We start from the raw sequence: 13,684 nt of genomic DNA on the forward strand, positions 1-13,684 counted from the left end.
GCAGGGGAGCTTTGCCTGGCTCTCCAAATTGCTTTTAAAAAATGACGTGCCTAGAGAGAACTGGTAGTTTGTCTGAGAGAGTCTGCCTTTTAGGGCTGCCAAGACAAATGATTTATCCACTCTTCATTTCCTCCCCCTTCACTATGAAGCGAAGTCACTGAGGGGGGATCTCCTTTGGCCCTTTCTTTTCTCTTCTCTCTCTCAGTTTAGGTAAAAGCTTAAAAAAGGAGGAAGGAGGAAAGCTATTTTTATTTTCTTTCACTGCTGATGGTAGTTAAGCAACTTGATTTTGTTCTTTCTTATAAATGATTTTCCCCCATCATTTATGAGTGTGTCATTACTTAAGAGGATATGTGGGTAGAGAGCCCTGGCTTTATTTGTATTTCGTGGAGTATATGGGATTACTCGCATGGGATATGAAAACACCCATTTGGTGGCAATCAAGTCACAATTTAGTAACCATATAACTCTCCCAAGTAGAAACCTAAAATTTGAACTGGAGGTTCACTTAGCCCTCCTGGAAAAATGAGCAGATTGAAACCACAGTCCTGCTGAGAGTGTGTAGCACTGATTCCAGAGGCTCAACTCCACTCGCCCCTTTCCCTTTTTACCTAAAAGCATGGGGAAATTAAGAGGGACTAGATGCCCTGATGGTCCAAAGCGACACCTAGTATTACCCGGGGAAGAGTGATTGGACAGAAAATGCAGAGGAAGTGGATTGTGAAGGATTGATGAATGCAGTTCATGTAAAATAATGGTGGTAGGTACTTCTGACTACAGGAACAAGGGTGGCTTGGTCTCTCTCTCTCTCTCTCTCTCTCCCTCTCTCTCTCTGTCTCTCTCTCTCTCTCTTTCTCTTTTTCTCTCCTTATGGTGAGAAGGGTAAGGGAATTTCAGGGGAGTTACTCAATTACTGAATTCGCATACTTCCCAACAAGGAAGCAGATAGAGAAGGGGGAAACAGTCCAATATAGTCAGCTACCTCTTCCTCTTCCTCAGTTAATGATTTAACTGGAAAAACAAAAACCTCCTTTTCATGATATCACTCACCACCTTTTCGTCCTGATCCATTTCAATCTTTCCAAGTTGCAGTGTTTCTCTGACCTTCACTTCATTGTGCCCTCTGAAAATCTTAGATCTCATGCTCTTCTTCTCCTTTTCTTCTTATCCTTTATGTATTCAGTAACAGGATGCATCTTCTGGGACAAAACAGGTTTCTCTCCCCTAGTAAATCATTTTATTTGAATTGCTAGCCATAACATGAATTGCTAGCCATAATGTAAAATGCTCTTTTTTACTGAGTATCATGACAATTCATTTTGATTAGACTGCACATATTTTCTTAGTTGTAATTTTTTAAAAATCATCTCACATACTTTAACAATCAGAATGACACTCTAACTATAGTAGTTCTGAAACAAAAGACTACTAGTAACAGATAAAGTAACAAACATGTGTAGACTCAGCATTCATCATTTTACTATTATGCTTTTATGCTAAATTAGCTTTGTCTTCAGAGTTGATTTTCTAGTTCTTCCTTTTGAAGTCTCAATTAAGCGAATATATTTGCAAAGCTCCACTGTTTTAATGCTTCACTGAATTATTCGCATGGCTTGAGGTCTCCCTGTTTTGGGTAAACTCTTTAGAATTACTTTATCTCCTAGTAGTTGGGGCCGAATTGTTAATGTTGGTGTAACCGTGGCAGGGTTCCATGCTCACTATTATTCCTGACACTGATTTTATTAGTAGTAGCTGTAATATTAATTAAGGTGGGACTTTTTTTTTTTACTGTTTTCTCTTTTGGAGCACTTATTTAATCAATTGCCCTTGATGAGTCCAGCCTTTGTTTCTTTCATTAAATTAGGAGTCTTTGATGACCTCCTTGCCTCAAGGGAAAGCCTAGTTTACATGGGTTTGAGTCACATGTTTGTGACACTTTTAGGTCACATGGATTTGAGTCGCATGTTGTGACACCCTTTGACCCTGAACAGGGATCTTTTCTGAACAGAGTCTTTTGGGGCTCTTACTCACTGGAAGCGTGTTGATGTGAAGACTCTGGGTAGCTGTTGTTAACATCCCCCCAGCTTTGAAGAAACCCAGATGTTTTGTTCGGGGGCTCACTCATGGAAGGAGTGTTGAGACTCTGGGCAAGTCGTTGTAACTGCCCCTTGGTTCTTGTCTGGTAATTTTTGTGATTTGGTCATATAGATAAGAAGCCTGTCTGTTGATTTGTGTTTATTTGCTCTGTTTTTATAACATATGTATGTAATTTGTTTGTGTTTTCTCTGAAGTTCAGGGTGCTGACTTTTCCTCCTGAACTAAGTGAGTTATATATCTATGTGTGATTAAAGTGAGATTATTAACCCCTTAAATTTACTGTCCTCAGTGAAGCAGATCAAAAGAACCTGTGCAAGTAGCTCTTGTTGCTAGTCTTGTTGGCTCTTACACACCAATAGCAGCTGCTAGCCAAATTGTTGTTATGGTGTACAAAACTGTGCCCAACAACAGAGCCCCCTTCTACTCCTTGAGAGGTAGCAGCTGACTGGGCTATTGTACCTGACTGCTCAGGTACAGTAGTTGGGGTTGGGATGAGGGAGACACAACTGTCAGTAGTGGAACTGCTGCCGTATAGTGTATTTTGCTGGTGCTGGCCAACCTATGGCTCTCACTGTGGCTTGCCTGGGGTATGGGAATATCAAAGATATTTGATTTTAATTTAAATGCCGCCTTGAATCCTAATGAGAAAGGTCCAGGGAGAAATGCTATTATGATTTTTCAAGTGTATTCTGAGTATGATGAAAAACATGACTTTTATTTTGTGCTTGAAACATATATTAAACGTTCATATTTCTGATACTTGCAGTTACTCTGTTCTCATAGAATTGATATGTTTTTTGGCCTGGAGAGGCCTTTTCTCATTTTAAATGTAGTCACAAGTAGCTTTCTGAATCTCAAGTTAACTGGTAATGCTAAATTCCCAGCCAGCTATTAGATTTTGATTCTGAGTTTCACTTTTGTAAAAACTCCATTTGTTGATAGTTTCTTCAAGAGCTGTAGCCGCTTTAGAGTAGGTATCTAATTTCTAATACCAAGATGGATGGCCCCTGAGAAAGAGTTGTTCAAGCAAGGATTATCTAGTATAACGGGAAGGTCTGTTTGATGTCTGAATCACTTTTGTAAGTGTGCTGTATTGGCTTATTTTAGAAAATTATTTTAAGAAGCTTTATTGGAATTTTCAGCCCTGCAGTAGCTGTAGAACATTGTGCTTAATAGGAAGTAACTATATCAACTATTCATACCTTAACTCTAGGCCATATTACAAGACATGCTCAATATCCAGTTATCCATAGTTACAAAGACTCTTCTTGCTCTGATGATATGTCTAGGATAAACTAAAATTTACTGATTAGCATCACATTTTCATGCTAAAAACACTTAAACATTTTTTCAGGAGTTCACCTAAAATGGAAAGCTTCATTATTAACCTTATGTTTCTGTTTTATATAGCCTTAACAAATAGAGCAAGAAAAGTCCTCTTTGGTGTAGAGTGTAGAGAGATGTTGTTTTTACACAGTACTCTCTCTCTCTCTCTCTCTCTCTCTCTCTCTCTCTCTCTCTCTTTCTCTCTCTTTTTTCTCTCTCTCAACAATACATAAATGTATACATACATACACTAATAGTTATTGGATGATAATAAGACATATATGTAGTAGTTTTTGCACAGAACTCTCAATAATTACATAAAAACAATATATACATATATGTCTTATTATCATACAACTATAAATTAGTTATTATATTGTATATCCAACTCTTTAAAATAGTCAATCTTGTATGATTTAGCCCTAAAAGTTACATACCCAAAAGTACCTCTCTGATAATAGAAGTGGGTTTTGTTTTTTAAAAGACGTAATTTGAGTCACTTCTGTGAGCATAGCCAAGATGGTGGAGTAGAAAAAGTGCTCAGCTAGGTTCTTTCAATATGCAGCCCCCTTCCCCAAACACCCTTAAAATAAAGGCTCAAATCAATTTCTGGAGTGGCAGAGCCAACCAAAGGTCAGTGAGACATTCTTCCAGCCCGAGACAAGATAGGAGGTTGGAATCAGAGTTGTGACACAGAGGATGAGCTGGCCTAGAGTCCATGAGCAAGAAACAGTACTAGAACTAGGTGGAGTTGGCAGAACCAGCAGCAATTCTGAGAGTTCTCCAGCTGGAGACAGTAAGTCAGACCTGCATAGCCTGTGGTCTGTCAAAGGATTTCAGTAGACACATGAAAAATGTGGAAGATGTTTTTTGTGGGCTATCCAGAACCCTTTCTTGACCATATATTGTGCAGGTCTACAGTAAGGGAACCTGGCAACTGATCAGAAAGAGATTTCAGGGAACCCTTGTGCGAGCACTGGATGCAGGACCAGATACTGTGTGACAACACCATTAGTTAAACCCACTTCTGGTTACAGTTCAAGGGTAAAGAGGAACACATTAGGTCAAGAGTGAGCAGGAGCCTCTGGGGCAAATGTTCTGTAGCTCCTTTGCCAATATCCATTTCTAGGTCAAGGGCAAGGAGGAGTACTTTTAGTCAAGAGGGAGTGGAAGCCCTGAGGGACAGTATCACTTTTGGCCCCAAGGGATCAGAAACCTTGGGGAAAGTATTGTGTTTGATCCTAAGGAACAAGCACCCTGAGGAGCAGTATCAATTGTAATCCCAAAGGATCCTGGCCCTTCTTGGGTGAAAACCAGAGTACAAAGCAAAAGAGCAGCAGCCACACCTCTCCCTAGATTAAACTACCTTGGAAGCACCCAAAACTCCCAAATCCCCATAACTAGCTCTGAAAACAGCAGTTCAAAACAGTCTGAAGTTCACCCCCAACACCAGGAACAAAGTCCAGCATTAACATAAAGTTCAAGAAATAGGGTAGAAAAATGATCAAACAACAACAAATTAACCTGAGCTCCCCACCAGAAAAAAATACAGGGAAAATCAAGACACAAACTCAGAAGATATTGAACTCAAAAGACCTACAAACAAAGCCCCAAAGGAAAGAAAAATGTGAATTGGATGCAAGTCCAACAAGAATTCTTGGAAGAGCTAAAAAAAAAATTTATTTTCAAAATCAAATAAGAGTTGTAGAGGAAAATTAGGTAAAAGAATGAAAGCAAAGGAAGAAAACTATAAAAAAAGACAATCAATAATTTGGGGGAAAAAAGTTGCATGTGCACATGCTCGAATGCATGTATATGCACATGCACACACACACACACACACACACACACACACACACACACACCACTGAAGAAAATAACTCCTTGAAAAGCAGAAATGGCCAAATGTAAAAAGAGTTACAAAAGCCCATTGAAGAAAATAATTCCTTAAACATTAGTGGAAGTTAATAATTCCATGTGACATCAAGTAACAATAAAACAAAGTCAAAAGAATGAAAAAAAAAAAGAAGAAAACTCAGTTGTTAATAGAAAAATGTTTTACCCAACAGGAAAGTAGAGGAGAAGGAGAAAAGAGAAAGAGGGGTTGATAAAAGGGAAAGAAAATAAAAGAAGGCGGTCATCAGAAGAAAACACACTTGAGAGGAGAAGCAGGAGGGTGAGAGAGAGAGAGAGAGAGAGGGAGTGAGAGACAGAGTCAGAGATATGGAGATTATAGCAATATATCATAAAAGTCATATACTATGACCGTATGGTGGGATATATATATATGTATATATACATATATATATAAACACACACATATATACATATGTGTGTGTTTATATATGTATATATAATATACATATACATACACACACACATATACATATATAGGAAGCAACTATGTCAGCTATTCAAAGCTTACCTCTAGGCCATATTACAATACATGCTCAATATCCAGTTACCCACAGTGACAAAGACTCTCCTTGCTCTAATGATATGTCTAGAAGAAACTAAAATTTACTGATTAGCATCATGTTTTCATGCTAAAAACACTTAAACATTTTTTCAGGAGTTCATCTAAAATGGAATATATATATATACACCCTGAAATTCATCTAATTCAATCCCCTCATTTTACAGAAAAAACAAAGTAAGAACCAGGGAAAGTAACTTTCCCAAGAATACAAAGATAGCAAATAACAAATTGGGACTTCAAACCTACATCCCCTAATTCCAAATAAAGTACTGTAACAACAACGCTGCTAGCAGCTGCTGTGGCGGGTGTAAGCCCAACAACACCAGCACACAGGAGGGCAGCTAGCACAGGTCCTTTGATCTGCTTTTCTAAGGAAAGCAACTTTAAAGGGTTTACAAGCTCACTTTAATCAAACATACATATATCATCTCACTTAGTGAAAGCAGAACCTCAATACATCATATTTGAAAAGGATATTGGCAAGATGAAGAGTTCTGCATAAAAGGGACATCAGAATGGGGAAGCAACTGAAGATGAAGACCAGTGAATAGGACTGGATTTGCTTTGTCTCAAAAAGAAAGATGTGATGATTGTCTTCAAGTATCTGTCCTATAGAGGAAACATTACACTTATTTTGTTTGGCCCCACAGGTTGGAACTAGAACAATGAGGGGAGAAAGATTCTAGTTTTGTGTATGGAATTATTTTATAATACAATGAATAAAATCTTTATTAATTGTCCATGACATTTGTAGCTCAAAGTGCATAGCTTCAAGAACAGTCTAGCAGGGGTTTTAGACTCCAATACAAGTAACCATACTACAACATATTACATGACAAAGTTGAAACAAAATGCCATTTGAGATTTTTAGGAGAAGATTGTTGCTGGTCTTGTGCATCCTGTGATGGCTTTATGGAGGAGATGGTATCTGAATTAAACTTTAAAGGATGAGTGCGTATTTAGGAGGGGAGGAAGAGAGAAGACATTTCAAGCAGAGAATAAAAGGAACAAAAGCCTAAAGGGGCTGGCCATGGTGTGGCACATACCTATTATCCCTGCTGCTGAAAGAGGCTGAAGCTGGCGGGATGGCTTGAACTCATGTTCTGTGCTACAGCAGGGTAATGCCAATAGGAGTCTATATTAAGTCCAGGACAAATATAGCAAGCAACTGGGAATGGAGGGTCACCAGACTACCTGATGAGGTCGAAGTGCCTCAAATCAGAAAACTGGAGCTAATCAATTCTTTGGCACTGATTAATATTTGGGGTGGGACTATGAGTGACTGATGGATTTCTAACCCAGGCAAGAAAGGGAGAACTAGTCTCCAAAATTAAGCAAAGAAAGAAAGACATAAAGATGTAAGTGTAGAACCTGTTCAACCAAGTTGTCTATTTTGGTTGAAGTAAAGAGCTGATGGAGAAAAATAATATGAGATGAAACTGGAAAGGGAGATCAGTACCAAATTGTAGAGGACATTTATTGTGCTCATAAAGTAATTTGAACTTGATTTAGGTAGACTTTAGAAGACCCATAAAGAATTTTGTGTAGAGAAAATAAGCAGCTATGTATACACACATATATACAGAAATATATGTGTATGCATATATATACACACATTCACATATAATCTGAAAAATTAAAAGTTCAAATAATTTTATTTAATTTCATAGAAATATTTTAGTTATTAAGTCCCTGGTACAATGATGTATTCTTTTTGCCTTCTCCTTTTCAAGTGCAGTTTCATCACCTCTGCGTGGTCTTTTCACATATGGCTCATTTTAATTTGCAAAGTTCTATAATCACTGCATAATACAGTTATTTATAAACATTATTTCTCAACTCCTTATGTATGTCTTGCTTTTGTATCTTTTTACTTGTCAAGGAGTTAGATTCAAAAGACATTTCAATATAGTATCTTTCTGACATGTGGAAATTAAATTTCCTGTTGGGAAGTGAAAAGTGTCAGCACCCAAGTGCCAATTATAATCAACTTAGATCTCAGAACATGATTTTTCTTCTAATTTATATAAAAGGCTTCATAAAGAAAATGCTTAGGTAACTTAATTTTTGCCCTCACTTCTTCTCTTTTCTTTTTTAGGGAAAAGGAGAGCCAAAAAACATAAATAAAAATTATTACATTTCAGCACAAACTTAAATATAGTGAAAAAGCACCGTGGCTGAACATTGGTAATGAGGTAGAGTTGAGCATAGATGGCAAGAAAAGGGAAGAGGTATTTATAACATAGTGACCTTTCAACTCTAATACTGGTTTCTGAGAAAACCTATGTCTAAAAATGGGTTGAATCTTAAAGGTACAATCCTGAGAGACTTGATCAGATTCTAGGAACACTGTTTCAGAAGTTTGGGTTAGATATCAATTAAATGGGTTTTTTTGTTTTTCTTTTTTTTTTTTTTTTTTGGTGATAACTCATTTCCTCACTCCAGCAATGGGTCACATTCTCCAGGTTTTCATTCCAATTAGCCACTCATTACTTTTTAAAGTAAAGTTATCTCCCTGTGAAAACAACAAAACTTGATAGGCTATGGTTTATCCTTTAGATATTTATAAAACATGAGACATAACAGTTACAGACAGGAAAATGATTGAATTTCCTAGGTAGTTTGAGATGTCCTTAAATATGTTCAATTTCTTTCTTTTATTTTTTCTTATTATTATGTTTTATTTTTCCTAATTACATGTTAAGACAACTTTTAGCATTCAATTTTTACAAGATTTTGAGTTCCAAATTTTTCTCCCTTCTTCCCTCCTCTCCCCTCTTCATAAAATGGTAGGCATATTGATGTAGTTATTCTATACATGTCCTATCATGTTAGACATTTCTATACAAGCCACATTTGTGAAAAAAGAAACACATCAAAAAGAAAAGGAAAAATAACATGAGAAAGAATAAATTAAGTGAAAAAAGGCTTCCATCTGCATTCGGAATCAGTCAGTTCTTTATCAAGGTATAGATAACATTTTGCTATTATTCTTTTGTAATCCTTCTCTTGGATTATTGTGTTACTGAGAAGAGCTGAGTCATTCAAAGTTGATCATCATACAATGTTGTTGACACTGTGTATAATGTTTTCCTCATTCTGCTTATTTCACTTCACATCAGCTCATACAAGTTTTTCCAGGTTTTTCTGAAATCTGCCTGTTTTTCATTTGTTATTGCAATAGTATTCCATTACATTCATTTACCACAATTTGTCCAGTCATTCCCCAATTGATGATTATCTCCTCATTTTCCAATTATTTGGCCACCATGAAAAGGACTGTTATCAATATTTTCGCAGATGTGCATCCTTTTCCTATTTTTATGATCTTTTTGGGATACAGACCTAGTAGTGGTATTGCTGGACCAAAGGGTATGCACAGTTTGATTGCCCTTTGGGCATAGTTTCAAATTGCTCTCCAGAGTAAGGTTGGGTCAGTTCACAACTCTACCAACAGTGCATTAGTGTCCTAATTTTCCCACATCCTCTCCAACATTTATCATTTTCCTTTTTTTTTTATCATATTTGCCAATCTGATAGGTATAAAGTAGTGCTTCAGATTTAATTTGTATTTCTCTAATCAAAAGTGATTTAGAGCATTTCTTCATATGCCTATAGATAGCTTTAATTTCTTCACCTGAAAACTGTCTGCTCATATCTTTTCACCATTTATCAAATGGGAAATGACATGTAATTTTATAAGTTCAGTTATCTATATATTTGGGAAATGAGACCTTTATCACAGGTATTTGCTGTAAAGATTGTTTCCCAGATTTCTGATTTCCTTCTGATATTGGTTGCATTGGTTTTGTTTGTTCAAAAGCTTTTTAATTTCATATAATTAAAATTATTTATTTTACATTTTGTAATGTGGTCTATCTGTTGTTTGATCATTAAACTATAACTCACTAAATTTCTCCTTTAACAATTTGGATGCTATACCACTTAGTTTAGTTTTGATATTACTTCATTGTCTATGGTTCTTTCAGCATGATGTAGTTTCCTTTCTTATCTCTTTTAATTAGGTCTATTTTGTTTTTGCTTTGTTGGAGATCAGGATTACTAAGTCTTTGTTTTTGTTTGTTTGTTTTACTTCAACTGAAGCATAATAGATTTGGCTCCAGCCCCTTACCTTTACTCTGTGTGTGTCTCAGCTTCAAGTGTGTTTCTTGTAAACAACACATTGTAGGATTCTGGTTTTGATCCACTCCGCTTTCTGCTTCTGTTTTATGGGAGAGTTCATCCCATTTATTTCACAGCTGTGGTTACTGTGTATTTCTCTCCATTTTATTTTTCCTTCTGTTTTTCTTCTCTCTCCTTTCACCTTTTCCCTCTTCACTAGTGTTTTGTTTTGGTCTACACCTCCTCCAACCTGTCCTCCCTTCTGTAAGCTCCACAACACTTTACTTAATCTCCTTCCTTCTTACTTTCCTGTCAGGTAAGATAGATTTCTATATTCAACTGATACTGACGAAATTAAAGTTCAAGTGATGCCCATTGTCCACCCTTCCATCTTCCCCTTCACTGTAATAGGTTTTTGGATTTTTTTTGCCTCTTCATGTGAAATAATTAGCACATTCTACCTCTCCCTTCTGCACCCATTGTACTCCTTTTTCTCATACTTTCATCATTTTTTTGGCATTCCCTCAAATTTGCCTCATACTCATACCCTCTTTCTATGTATATTCTTTTTAGCAGTAGTATTAGTGGTACAATTTTAAAGAATTACCAGTGTCATCTTATGTGGGGATGTAAATAGTTCAACTCCATTGAATCCCTTATATTTTCTTTTCCCTTTTTCCCTTTTCAGGCTTTTCTTGGGTCCTGATATTGAAGATCAAATTTTTTGTTCAATTCTGGTCTCTTAATGAATGCTTGAAAATTCTTCTGTTTCATGGAATAAAACATCACTCTCATTTCTTTTCCCAATTTTTTCTACTTCTCCTATATGTATTTAAACTCCTTTTTGAGCTCCTCCATGAATTCTTTCTGGGCTTGAGACCACTTCTTGGTTTTCTTTTGGGTTTTGCCCACAGGCATGTGTATGTACTCTCAACCTGAAAGTTTGGTTAAAGGAGGCAAACAAGCTAGGTGATGTGTAAATTCATATTGTTTATTCTCTTAAAGCTAGCAGCATACATACATGTATGAAGCCGGATAAAATCTGATTATCTGAACAAAAGAATGAGAAGGCTTAAATGCATTTCAGGACAACCCCAACTCAACATGTCTGTGTCACTCAAAATTTATGACCTCCATGTATGTTTAATCACAGTATAAGAAAGGAATTTCTTAATTGGAGAGGTTGTAAATACAATTAGATAAAAGAGTTGACAAGGTGTCAATTGAAATTACAACCCAGGATCTCTGTGTTTAATTTACATTAACATGCCATAACATAGTATATGTCCATAAAATATTAAGATAAGAAAAAGTCACATTATTCAAGATACTGTCTCAGGTTAAGGGTCTCATCCTTAATGGCTGTAGACAGAGGAAAGAACGCTCTTAACTCAGCCCCATCTGGCCTTGTTGACATACGAAGAGTTATTCTCTGAGTAAACTCAGAGAACAAAGAGGCTTAAGTCCAGGCTCTTCTTCTGATTGATTATTAGTTCAGGCTCTTCCCCTTATTGAAGTTACTAAATTGATATTAAATGATTATCAATGCACACATACAGACATACACACATATATAATGTACATAAATATAAATTTATATTATATATATTTATATAGGTTATGTATATATAATACAAATACATACATATGTTAATATAAATATATAGATATATTTTCCTCCTTGAAATATTAAACTTAATTTTCCTGGGTAGATAATTCTTGGTTTTAGTCCTAGCTTCTTTGCCTTCTGGAATATCACATCCCATGACCTCTGGTCCTTTAATTTTGCAGCTGCTACATCCTGTGTAATCCGGGTTGTGGCTCCCCAGTATTTGAATTGTTTCTTTCAGGCCACTTGCAGTATTTTTTTCCTTGACCTGATTGTTCTGCAATTTAGCTATCTTCTTCCTTGGAGGTTTTATTTTGATAACTTTTTCCTGAGGTGATCAGTAGGTTCTTTCAATGCCTATTTTGGCCTCTGGCTGCAGGATATAAAGGTAGTTTTCCTTGATAGTATCTGGAAATATGCTGTTCAGGTCCTCCTTTTGATTATAGCTTTCAGGTAGTCCAGTGATTCTCATGTTGTCTCTCCTGGATCGATTTTCCAGATCACTTATTTTCTCCATGGTGTATTTTACATTTTCTCCTTTTTCTGTGCTTTTTGAATTTGATTGATTCTTAATGTCTCATAGATTCATTAGCTTCCACTTGCCCAATTCTATCTTTTAAGGATAGCTTTTGTTAATTCCTTAGCTTTTTCACTTCCTTTTCCATTTGGCCCATTGTACTTTTTAAGAAGGTATTTTCTTCAGTGGATTTTTGTATCTCCTTTTCTATTTGGGCAATTCTACTTTTTAAGCAATCGTTTTCTTTTTCCAAGCTGTTGATTCTTTTTTCATAATTCTCTTACATCACTCTCATTTCTTTTCCCAGTTTTTTTTCTATTTCTCCTATATGATTTTTAAACTCGTTTTTGAGCTCTTCTATAAATTCTTTCTGGGCTTGAGACCACTTTTAATTTTTCTTTGGGGTTTTGCCCACAGGTATTTTGACATTGTTGTCTTATTCTGAGTTTGTGTCTTGATCTTCACTGTCACCATAATAACTTTCTATGGTCAAATTTTGTTTTTGTTGTCTTTTTGCTCATCTTTTTTGGCCTATTTCCTTTTTTTAAAATTTGAAATTTTCTCCCAGGGTGGAAGGGACACTGTCTCAGGCTTCTTGTGCCAGAGATTGCAGGCCCTGGCTGTTTACCTGGTGCTGCCATGATGTTGCCCTGAAGCCCATGGAAGAACCTTCTGTCTGGTCCTGGGCTAAGTGGGTAGCATGTGGTGTAGCTGGTGCTGCTGGAGGCCATAGGGGTCTGGCAGCTTACCTGTTGAAGAACTGGGGTCCTAGTGCTGGGGTCTGGTGTGTGCTGAGGCTGGTCTAGGTATTTCTGCATTTCCTCAGGGCAGTGCTGAAGCAAGTGGAGGTGTGACTGCTGGAGGTTGACTTTTTGCCTGGGGCTATGCTGGTGTACCTTGTTTGTTCTTGGAATTGGGGTCTGCCTGTTCCCCTCTCTATGCTGAGGCACTTGGGGAGGTTATGGTGTTGGCAAATGTCTGTTCCACCATACTCAGGCTCAAGACCTACCTCTAATTTGCTGAGGTGGGACTTGCTGTTGGCTTACTGGGATGCTTCCTGTCCTGGACTGCATTCTCCTTTTGCCCGAGTGAGACAGACCTTTATTACTGATTTTCCAAGTTTCTTGGGCTAAAAGACTACTTCACATCATCTTTTTGCTGGTTCTATTATTCCAGAATTTGTTTCAGGGCCATATTTTATGGTATTTTCTAGGTGAATATGGGAGAGTTATAGCAATTTTACTGCTTACTCTGACATCTTGGCTCCATAAGTGATTTCTGTCTTCTTTCTTTTGGTGGCAATTTTATTATTAGCCTTTAACTAAGGTTTCTAGGGTACACATGTCATTACTCAAATGAATACTTCAATTCAACTAGAATTTATCAAGTGCCTACTTTGTCTCAGGCACTGTTCATTATGTTAGGAATAAAAATACAACTCAGCAAGTCAAGAAACACTTATTATGCTCTTATAAGGCAAGAACTGGGATAAGCAATGGAAAGTGGATGAATTCCTCCCTGTCAGGAGCTTACA

This window comes from Trichosurus vulpecula, chromosome 6, assembly GCF_011100635.1.
Source record: "Trichosurus vulpecula isolate mTriVul1 chromosome 6, mTriVul1.pri, whole genome shotgun sequence".
In the NCBI taxonomy this organism is placed as follows: Eukaryota; Metazoa; Chordata; class Mammalia; order Diprotodontia; family Phalangeridae; genus Trichosurus; species Trichosurus vulpecula.